This window comes from Silene latifolia, chromosome 2, assembly GCF_048544455.1.
Source record: "Silene latifolia isolate original U9 population chromosome 2, ASM4854445v1, whole genome shotgun sequence".
NCBI lineage: Eukaryota > Viridiplantae > Streptophyta > Magnoliopsida > Caryophyllales > Caryophyllaceae > Silene > Silene latifolia.
This window is the reverse complement of record NC_133527.1, coordinates 173,085,669-173,098,193: the sequence shown is the minus strand read 5'-3', so window position 1 is coordinate 173,098,193 and position 12,525 is coordinate 173,085,669.

Below are 12,525 nucleotides of genomic sequence, written 5' to 3'. Positions count from 1 at the left end.
ATCAATCGACCACGTAAGCTCAGATCATTCTGAGTACCGGTCACGTTGCATGACCGACCAATTTGACCACTACACATCCATCAACTTAATCAAAATCCTCTAACGAGGGCACTTTCTACATACATTCGAGTCGAGCAATCACTATACATTAACTTAGTTAATCTCGTTTCGTCAAACATGTAAGTCTGAGGGTGTAAATCCCACTTTATTTTTATTGTATTTTATTTTTGTACTAATTAATGTAAGATTTACGTCAAAAGTATGCTTAAAATCGACTCCTAAAACCCTATCAAACCATTTTTACGGATCAGCAGCAAACAGACATCGAGAAGAAACGTAGCAACTGATGTGCCTCTTCGAAGAGTCGCAGCATCTGTTGCGCCTCTTCCAGAGGGTGCCGCAGTTCCTACTCTTCTTCTTCCTCGGTTCTCTGTTGATTCGTTCCTTTTGTCTTAATTTCTTGTTTTTTTTTTCTTTCCTCACACATAATAAATTTTAATACATTCTTAATATTTATCATGTTTTATTTACGGTTTAAATCACTAATAATCGATATTTGCGGGTTTTCGCCATCAAATCAAACTCGGATTTTAGAGACTCAATTCGTTCATATCAGGTTTCTGGAATCCGTCCTTGTACATGTTTTCATCAGTTTATTACGTCCTTTCAAATCGTTTCCGCCTTCGTATACAAACCTAATTCATCCTAACTCGTTTTAACCCGTTCTTAACTCGTTTTAATTCGTTTTAATTCGTTTTAATTCGTGTTTATCGCTTTTATGACGGTTCTGCATGTAATTAATCCGTTAAATCACTTTCACTTGAGTCAAATATCAATAATCAATCGTTAAATACACCAACGAACATTAACAGACCCGCAGTTCTGACTTCACAACTAGAACTCACCTCAGGAACAAACGCAGTAATAGTTGCGCCTCTTCCAAGGGACGCAACAATGTTGCGCCTGTTCCGGGATGTGTTCTGTCTCTGATTTCCGTTCTTGATTTGACTTATCCTTTAATAGTGTAATTAATCGACTATTAGCCGTAATATTACTCTTAATTTGTCCATATTTTCTAACCTTATTTATTTTCTTTTATTTTGCTCAAATCGTCCGTCTTAAATGTATTTTTGACGTAAATTAATTAATTATTGTAATCCATTTTAATTTTAATTATTGTAATTTTAATTATCGCCATTTATTTATCGTTTATCATGTATGGTTTATTTATTTGTTTCTCACATGTAAATTAATTTAACTTCCCAATTCGACATAATTGAGTGTTAATTATTTGATCATCGACATAGTTTAATTCACATGCTAAGATCAAAACGTTGGATGTTGCATTGCATGCATATAATCGACAACATATCAAATATGAATAATTTCCCTAATCATTAGTAGAGGCCGCTATCGAGGCGGGCGGGATTAGGTGTTCAAATAAACAGCTTCCTAATACGTACCCTCACCCCTTACTCCAGATCTCTGTGAACATCCGTGTTCATTGGCATCCACGAGAGTCATTCTAGACATAGAATGCTAAGGGTAACGAGTTCTTAGTGTTCATATCACAACTTTGTGTCTTGACATGACACGAGGTATTCGAACGGTTCCAATTTCCCATAAAAATTGGTGGCGACTCCATAAATGCAAACGCTTGTTCCCAAGCGCCCTTGTGGGCCCCCCGTGTCCACAGTTTGGCGACTCCGCTGGGGATTAATACACTTACGTGTTGTCAAGGGTGAAACTTGAACAAGGTTAGGGAATAGTTTATACGAGATAACGATTGACATCAACCATACCGTGGTACATACTCATGTTTGTATCAAGGGCTTTCACTACTCTAGGAAATGGACTAGGAACCGACCTTACTCTTGTTTGGCACGGACCTCTCCAAAAACTAGGGTTTGATTGCTTGGTATGGCAACCCACCTTTTAAACCAAAACCCTATAAATGCACTCAGCATACCGTTATAATGCCTGTAAGAATGCTCATATCATATGTGATCACCATTTTGTAAACAAAACCATGACGAAATTTTGTAAAATAAAAACAACCTTTTAAAATATAAACATTTTCAAAAATGGCCTAAATTAGGGCAAAATGAGTCAAAATTTTGTCCAAATGTCCAGTCAAAATTCGGGCCTCAAAACCCATTTCAAAACCCCACTTTAAGTCAGCACTCCTACAACTACACTACAGTTGCTTAGGACAAACATTTCAAAACTTTGTCATTTTTAAACCTCACTTAACACAAGTGGCACACTCCCACTTCAAAAGTTGAGTCTTCTTTTGAGTAAGTGTGCTAAAATGGTCGATCGTGTTTTGATTCGTCATCGATCTCTTATCCAGTTTCCAAGATGCCTGGAACTAGTCACGCAAGTGTTAATGAACAACCCTAAAATGATAATGATCTAATCCTAGCTGCGCTCATTCGTCTCCAAACAAGCCAAGACCAAGCGTATGCTCGCCTCAACGCTATTGAAGGCCTAATTGTTGCCGTAGAAACTAGGCTTCCTCCTGCAGAAAATGATGTTCCTAAGCGAGCGTACATGATGACATTCCACCCTTTGTTGGGCAACCAGAACCCAACCTCCCACTATGTCCTACTGAAGCTGAAAAGCGACTCCAATACTTGGAGGAGCAACTAATGTACCTTAAGGGAGATGACATCTACATAGAGAATAATCGTAAGTATGAGGCCGTGAATGCTCAATTGCCAACCAACTTCAACATGACTGACATCCCGAAGTTCAAGGGGCATGAAAACCCTTTGAACCACATTCGTGCTTTCAAAGATTACATGTCTATCAAAGGCATCAAACCCGAGATGTTCCTAAGGATCTTTCCTTCATCTCTCGACACCATTCCTATGCAATGGTTTTACTCTTTGGAACACAAGAAGATTCCCACCTGGGATGATTCTGTAATTGAATTCACTAAGCAATACGCGGATAATGCCGAGATCCAAGTCAACATGTGCACTCTAAAGGTTCTTACCCAAAGCGAGAAAGAAGGCTTCACCGACTTCCTAAGTAGGTGGAGGAAGACTAGCACACAACTGGTTGAACGTCCAGATGAAACTACTCTTGTGGAAAAGTTCGTAGATAACCTGAGACCCATTTATGAAAATCACTTGAGATACTAAAACATAAAGTCCTTCAAAGATCTGACTGTGCTAGGGACGAGAATTGAAAATGACATCCGTAAAGGACTCTTGTCCAAAACTGTAGGTCGTGGATATCAAGGTTCAACGAGTCGTTCTTATGGCTCTACTTGCAAGACTGATGAGGTTAACCTTGTCGAATCATCAAAGAAGAATAACCCACAAAGGAAGTTCACAAACATTGGCGATACATACTCCAATGCTCTGAAAAGATTGATGAAACAAGGTAAGCTCCAACCCATATGACCTACACCTGACCCAGAAAAGAAGTCTAAATTTTGGAATGAGAATGCATAGTGCGAATATCATAGAGTCAAGGGACACGATACAGAGAAGTGTTTTAAGCTAAAGCATGTCCTTCAGGATATGATTGAAGATGATCGTTTACCCATACCTCCTGGAGGTAAGCCTAGTAATACTCAGAATCCTCTTGGAGTTCTGATGATCACAGATGAAGAATCCACCTTGGATTGTCCATACCTCATTTCTCCTGCCGAGGATGAAATTAATGCACTAGAAGGTGAGGGGAGTTATTCCACCATTTCTCCCACCATTGCCGATTTTATTGCATGGGCAAAGAGTGTAAGTAGGCAAGATGCCACCATGGCAGAATCCACCATATCAAGGAACCTCCTTCATTCTTCAGCTTGTTTTCCCAATAGATGTAAACCCGAGTGAAGTCCACCATGTAGAGCCTAGTTCTCATTGTAATTGATCGAGCATGGTATCCTGGCACATTAACTGGGGGCTCGATCAACCGCGGACGCTGCATCAGCCAAACCTACGAAGAAAGATGGGAATTAATTCCCACATGGTCAACCGAGAAAAAAACGAAAAAAAAAAGGTTGATATATATAAAAAAAGAAAGGAAAGTGGGTTCTTACCTGCAAAATGATGGGACTTCCCAAATAAGGAAGCTCGCGGTTGGCTTTTCTGTTATCCAAACCAAGAATAGTCTCTCCTAAGCAAAGGCATGCTGGGCTTTTGCGCAGCTCCATTTGTTCTACTAGGCTCAGAAAATGAGGATCCCCTCGCATCTCCTTGTAAACATGCCCTTGAAGGACATAACAGTGAAGTAGACATAAGGACTCCTTTCGAGGTCATAAGACGGTCAACCTCAGCCTTGGTCAATCCGAGCAAGTCTCTAAATTTACTCTTATATCCTTGAGAGCTAAAGGGTATAGCGGGTGCATTTTCCGAGTCCCATATCCTCCAATAGCAGCTATTTCTTCAGAGAAATATCGCCTCTAGGAAAAGCAAACACATGAAAATTAGGGTCCCAATAATCAAGACAAGCATCCAAGAAAGGTTTCACAATCTTCACTAATTTGAGACTCAAGATCGAACCCAAATTAAACGCACCCATGTTATGTTTCTCAACATTTGCGAACTCATTCGTCCACTCCTTGAGACGGTTTTCAAAAGTATCCATGATTTTGAATTTTTTCATGAAGATATGAGAGCTTCTATGAGATAGACGGAATAAAGATGAAGGAATTGTGTGAATAAAAGCTTCCCCGAAGTCTCTATTTATACTAAACGCAATTTTCTAATTTCTGTCGAGGTCTGACTAGCTCAGGAAATGGCGCAGCATCTGCCGTGTCTCTTCGAAGAGTCGCAGCTCTTACTGCGCCTCTTCCCCAAGCTGTTTTCCGTGATTTTCAGCTTTGGATCTTTCCTAATTTGTTTTTGCTATAATTTCCTATTCCTATAGGTTATTATTTTGGTAATTCCGTCAGATTACCAAATTTTATATTTCCTAATTCTTTTCGGGTTCGCTTTTCGAGACGAAATTGACATTTTCGCCAAACGCGCACACTTACCCATTTTATTTTATTTTCTTTTTTAGGGGAATCATTTCACTCCTCATTTTCACCACATTTCACACTTATACATTTATTTTTAAGTGTTTTTTAGGGGGTAGCCCTCCCTACTGTCCGGTCATTTTTGCTCATTTCTGGGCATTTTTTCGCACCTTTTTATGCATTTTTGTCATTTTTGCTCATTTTCGGGCACTTTTTCCACTTTTTCTCATTTTGCACCAATTTAAGCTACCCATGTGTTATGTGTTTTACGTGTAAAATATGTGTAAATTTCGGTAGCATGACGGCACAAACTATCATCTACCGAACCTGTTTTTTTAAGCTAACCTGCATGAACAACAAACCCACCAGCAAAGGCACTCAAGCTGTCATATATAGTATATACAACCAAAATGCGATATGTACATCAAACGGGGGGCTCTCGCCCAAAACAGATTCGAAAACTCCAAAATGAAGTCCAAAATGTACAAGGTATATACAAGACAACAACAAAAAAAGAGAAAACAGCTACTCCTAGTCGCCGCTCAGCTCAGCTACGGTCGCATCGAGAGCAGCAATCTCAGCGTCCCTGACTTCCTACTCCCTCAATAGGCGAGGTGTCTCCTCCTGGGACTGCGCCAGCTCGCGCTCCAGGTCACGCTCTCTCTGCAAATGATAAAGAAATGCCTCATTTCAATCATTTCATTCAGCCATTTCGAAATAAAAACGCGAGAAATTGCAACAAAATTTGAAACAAAATAAAGAGAATGAAAGGTTCATACCTGTCGTCCTCGGCCACCTGCAAGTGCCTCGATGGCCGTGGCCCGCAGACGGTTGGCCATCCTCCACGGCGCCACATGCTGAGACGGTGCCACCTGCATTTGAATAACAAAAGGTTTTTAAAAAAGAACGAATGCATTCTTATGCAATAAAGACAGCAAAAGACAGCCGAAGCTGGGGGCTTACCCTCCTCACTAAGTGCTGCCACTCCTCCAGGCAAGCACCCGTCACCTCCTCGCCGAAGTCACGGACCTACGAGATCGTCGCAATTCCCACCGCGTTGGTGTACTCAAGTGTCTCTGGGTACGCTGGGGGCTCGACGCCTGCCACCTCGATCGCCTACGAGTTTCAAAAAGTTTTTATTTATTTGACGATCATTCGTCATTCGACAAGTCAAAACAGGAAAAGTGAGATACTTATCACAATCGGCCAAAAGGCCAACCTCTGGCGAACGAACTCAGAGTACTCCTCGCCAGGGAGGAGAATGGCGTCACCACTCGCGTCGGCCAAGTCAGCCTCTCTCTCGGCGACAGAAGGCTCCCTAAACATCGTCCATGGAGGATCGATGGGAACCGCAAAAGTGTCACGAGAGCACTGCCGAGTCAAACGCTCGCCCAAGTACCACACGGGTCCCATGGGCGTCCTCAGCAACAACCGACTCGAGATCCTAGGATGAAGGACCTCAGCCATGAAAGCTGGAGCATCAGGGTAGTCCTTCCAAGGTCTAGGCACCCACTAAAACAAGCAAACGAGGGGTCATTCCTATGATCGGCTCTAAGCGGGAAAGAGGGTCATTCTTATAATCACTTCTAAATAAAAAGAAAAGAAATAATCAAATAAGGATCAAAGATACTTACATCGTCCAACTTCAGGGCATTCATGCCCCATCGACAAACATCATAAGAAGAGCACTGGCTCTTCCTACGGTACACTACCCAGTCTCTCACGACGGGGTACGCTCTCGGCTCAGGCTCCGTCCTCTTGGGCGCGAAGTTGGGAAAGTAGGAGTACACCCACTCCTGCAAACAAGACAATTGTTTATTTTTTAACTTGATAGAGAAAAGAAATGAGAAAGTAATAATGATCTTTCATAAATGCAAAAGAAGGTTCATACCTCCAAAAGGTTTTATTATTATGTGAACATATATTGAATTGTGATGGATGACGAGGTTAATGTTAATATTATGAATGAGTATTGGAGACGGAGTATATGTGTATGCTAAGTTGTTGATGGAGCCGGATAACTGGATTGTTATTGTTCATTGCTGTTGGTTATGTATGGTGTGGTGCGATGGTTGTTCAGTTGAGCATAACACGGAGTGTGTTACTGTCAGTTGTGCATAGCAAGTGATTGTTACTACCAGTTGTGCATAGCAAGTAATTGCTACTGCCAGACAGTTGAGCATTGTACGGAGGGTATTACTGCCAGGTGAGCATGGTACGCAAGTACTACTGCCAATTGAGCATAGCACAGTGTTAAGGGGGTTGTGCTACTGCCAGTGACATAAGTGAGTTGTATGGATGATGTGATGGGAATTTCAAGGATGTGTATTTTGGTTGAATTATTATTGTTGTTTGGTTATTCCTACTCAACCTCGTGGTTGACCGTGTATTCGTGAACACTGTGATGAACCATAATGGGGAGCAGATTTGACAGGTACTAAAGATTAGCTGACTTGGGAGCATTTGGGACGTGAGCTTGACTTGGACCATAGTTGCTGTCTAAGATCATTTAGATTAGTTAATCACTTTATTTATTCCGCTGCGAGTTGTATCAAGTTTTATATTATGTTTATATTGAATAAGTTGTAATAATATGTAATCACTAAGTTTTAATTAAAGTACTTTGGTATTGTTGTACTTTGTTATTCACTACCTCGAGAAACCGAGATGGTAACAGTCTTATTTATTTGGGAATGTCTAGCTAAAGGCTCCTGAATAAATGGGGGTGTTACACAATACCAATATAGACATGTCAAATCCAAGGTAACAATCTCAACAATAAAAGTAATCATGCCAGTCAAACAATCACCATCTTATACTTAATTATACAGTCAACTGAGTAGGAAAACCCTACCTTTTCGTTATTCCATTAAAGTGCGTCCATCATACAAGTCAAGCAAGACTCCATGACGAACCCTACAAGTAACAACCATATCATATCACTAAACTATTCAAGATCTATTGAAAGATGACAACTAAACACAAATTCACCTTGAGACGCAAACCGATGTCAACGACGGCGACAACCCGACTTGATGACTCCATGCATAGACCGTCTCCATTCCCGTATTAGTGTTCAAGGCCATCCAAGATGTGTAAGGTGAGATGAGAGAGAGATTAGGTTTAGACTGAGAAAGGAACCGTCGAAAAAAATGAATTGTGTTTAAGACTCCTTGTTTTATAATAACGCGCTGACTGACGAGGTACTCTGTCGAGTATGGACATACTCGGCCGAGTAAGTCCTACTCGGTCAAGTATCTTAACTACTCGGCCGAGTAACCCTAGTTAGGTCGAGTAACAAGTTACGTTGGTCAACTAATCTTTCTCGTAACCCTTGCTAAGGCTCTCCTTTGGTCAATAGGCCAGTTAACGGGTCCCTAACAGGGCGGGTATTACAAAATTAAGCAACCCATGTATGTGGGGACCATTACATTTCCTCCTCATTTCAAGTAGCTTTTAATTGTTTTAATAATTGTAAATTCATTCTCTCTCCTTACCTTAATAATCGTGTATAAAGCAACTATAAACTATTGATTGAGACGGAGGGAATATAACGGTAACACAAAATCTCATTGAAGACGGGCAATATCCGTCACAATCTTGTGACGGATACCGTTTTCTCTCACAAAATACCCATTGAGAGGTGAGTAGGAAGCACATGGAGGGTGCCCCACCTTGTCCCCTCTCCCTTTTTGTGAGAGGTCTTCAGCTTGTGACGGGATTAGCCCGTCACAAGCAAGACGCTTTGTAACGGTAATTATGTGTGAGAGGTGAGACACTTCACTTTCACACAATTAGAGTCTTATTATGTAAATGAAAACTTTTAGCACAAATAAATACTCCCTCCTATTCTTATTAACTTTTCTCTTTTCCTTTTTCGGATTATTCTTATAAACTTCCCTATTTCCATTGGGAAGTTTTGTATGCTCCAAATTTAATTGTATGTGGGGTAGTGTGCTTGTGTGGTGCATATTACTTCCCTTAATACTTGTGCCAAAAGGAAATGGGGAAGTTATTAAGAATAGGAGGGAGTAGTTATTTTACGAAAATAGATTTGTACAAGATAGGATCCTTTCCATTTTCTAAAAAGAAATGGAGGGTCCATTTACTATCAACGGCCAAGATCATGTTCCGAAAAAATCTACCGACTCTTTTTTATGCACAAAATAAAGTAATAATGGAGTATAAAGGATTAAAGGATACCACATTATTATCACAATGTTTGTTACTCCCTCCATTCAACTCCAAATGGTATGTTTCTCTTTTGTACATTATTCACGAGTAAGAAGAATCTTCTCATTTCCTCCTACTATATACTGTAAGATAAAATATATTCATGCGGGATCTTGTTTTATTCGTCTTTAGAAGTATATTAAAAATATCAAATTTTTATAATTTTTAAGACAGTGTAGCTAAAAATATTTACGATGCAAAACGTGCGTTGACAAACGTGAAAAAAAGAAATGTACCATTTGGAGTTGAAGGGAGGGAGTATTAGAGAGGAAATAGACCATCTATTTCTTTTAGGAAATTGAGAGGATCATATTTTATGCAAATCTACTTTCGTAAAATAAATACTCCCTCCTATTCTCAATAACTTTAGGAGCGAACGAAGGTTTCTGCAGTTTCTTAGGAGCAGAGTTTTTGTTAAGAACAGGAGCTGCCTCCTTCTAAACTGGTTTATAAACCTTATTAGAAGTATTCTTATTATACTTTTCCTTAGTATGACCCACCTTCTTACAAATCTAACAGTAATAAGGCATCCATTCGTAGTTAATCTTCTGCCAAAATTTTACCACTATAGGGTGTTTAAAGTGCCATAGCCGTTGATAAATCCTTATAAATATCCACCTCCACAAGAATTCTAGCAAAAGAAATCTTACTTTTGTTAGTAGTAGTTTCATCCGCACAAATACGCTTACTAACAAAGCTAGCAACCTGCTCAAAGCAGCCGGCCAAAGACTAGAAGCATGGATCCAAATTATAAAGTTTTAATATCCTATATGGCTATATATAACGGTAATTAAGTATAAGAGTTGAGACCACTTCATTTTCAGACAATTAGAGTTCCATTTCGTAAAAGATACTCCCTCTGTCCCGGTCATTTGTTCTCCTTTTTCATTTTGAGCTGTCTCAGTCATTTGTTGTCATTTCTATTTTAAGAATGAATTTGATGAGTAATTTGATCATTCATACTCAATTCATTCCACTTGTCATTTAGTAATTGGCTCCCTCCCCTTTCCTTGGTGTTTGTGCCAAAACCAAAGGACAACAAATGACCGGTACGGAGGGAGTAACTTTTACCAAAAATAAATACTCCTTATTCTTAATAACTTTTCTCTTTTACTTTTTCGGATTATTCGGAAAAATTTCCATATTTTGTGTGATTCAAATTTAATTATATGTAGGATAGTGTGTTTGTGTAGTACATATTACTTCTCTTAATGCTTGTGTCAAAAGCAAAGGAGAAAGTTATTAAGAATAGGAGGGAATATTTATTTTACGAAAATAGATTTGTACGAAATACGATCCTCTCCATTTCCTAAAAACAAATGGTGGGTCCATTTACTATTGACGGCATTATTATCACATTATTTACACAAAAAAAAAGAATACCACATTATTATCACAAATTCTCATTAAAGACGGAAGATATCCATCACAAGGGATAAACGGGTCAAATTAGTACCATATTATGTGAATGTGGTTAAATATGATCTGTATAGCAAGCACAGGGGTAGGTGGCAATTATGTGGGATATTGATTTGACTGGGCACATGGTAAATGACATTACCCCCTAAATAAATATTTAATTTATATTTTTCAATACCCTTTGAAACCAGATCTTTCCTAAAGACAGCCAAATCTTCAATCTTCATTATATTTCAATTTCAAAATATTCATCTTCTCAATTTTTTCATCTTCTAACTTTTACATCTTCTCAAGAGACTTTGTAAGAAACAAACATAATTTTTTTTTTCATTTACACACACAAATCTCTTCTTTTCCTAACTTTTCTACCAACCCAATTCATTTACCATATTTTTTACCTATTCAAAGAAATTTTAGCAAACAAATCTCATATTCAAAATATGTAAACCTTATTGGTGTTTGTATAGCATTGTTATTATCTTAGACAGAAATGTAATCATTATACAATATGTTTGTTCTAAAATCAATTGATACTTTATTGTGTTTTTATTTGATTTATGTTAAAAAGTTTGAATCTTTTGTATTTTTTATTACTTTAAGTTGAACACTGGTTTTTTTTTATTTATGTAAAAGTCTTAATTTTTACGTCATTTTTTACCCAAAGTTGATAATTTTATTGAGTTTTTGTTTAATTTATGTTAAAAAGTTTGAATCTTTTGTTTTTTAATGAGTAGATCTATGGTTATTATGGTAAAAAGTGACGTTTTTATACAAATCAGAAAGGTTGAGAGATGTTGTTTTTGTTGATAATATTTAGGATAATATATTTCGGGTGTTGTTGGGGTTGAAAATTTTAGATAAAAATTTTGAACTTGGAAGATTTTAAATGAAAATTTGGAAGATTGTTGGTCTTGTTGTTTTTGTTGTTGTTGATGAGATTTTAAGATGTTTTTGTTGATTAGATTTTAAGATTTTGTTGATGAGATTTTAAGATGTTTTTGTTGTTGTTGATTCAATTTTAGATGAAGGTTTTAGTTGATTATGAAGATTAACATAAAATGGCGAGCACAAATACGTCTATAAAACTGACTTCTACACTAATTTAACGTTGCATAAAATGCGTTTTGAAAGTTTATACAGTCAGTCATATATGTTACCATTTTAGTGTATAGTGTGACCACCTTTATGAGTACAGTGTTACCATTTTAACCAAAATTTTAAATTTGGTTGCTCTTGTCATAGGTACTGACCTTTCGGGGTGTTCAGACTAAGATGATATCATTTATTAACAAAACACCCTTGTTCAGTTGTGATCATCTGATTATACAATTATCACCATATAAACTTAGTCTAAACATGGTGATATATAAGTGATTGTTCAAAATGTGATCACCTTATCAAAGATATGTACCACTAATATTATGTTTTTTGGTGTTACAAATTATCCTTATGATGTTAACATAATATAGTGAACATGGTGACTTATATGTGATTGTTGAAAACGTGAGTATGTTTTTGCAAATATGTGACCATGTTTGAGGAAGGTACCAATATTATTAACTTGTTAACATTTAGCTCCCGTGCAATGTATGCACGGTATATATAGAGTTTTAGTTTTTTTAGTGTATTTTTTTTACGTTTCTTATCGTTATATTTTGATTTGAAACATCAAAGTCAAAATCGTATTAATCATGAAATGAGTATTTTAATGAAAGTTTTTCCTATTGCCGAGAGATTAATGGTGTTATTTTATAAAATTTTACTGATAATATATTTTTAGCCGCAACTTTTTATCATAGAAAATCAATGAATTTTTTTCATATGATTTTTTAAATAAAAAAAAGAATTCTTTTTTATATCAAAAAAAGATTGGAGATAATTTTGTGTAGAATGTAAAATAT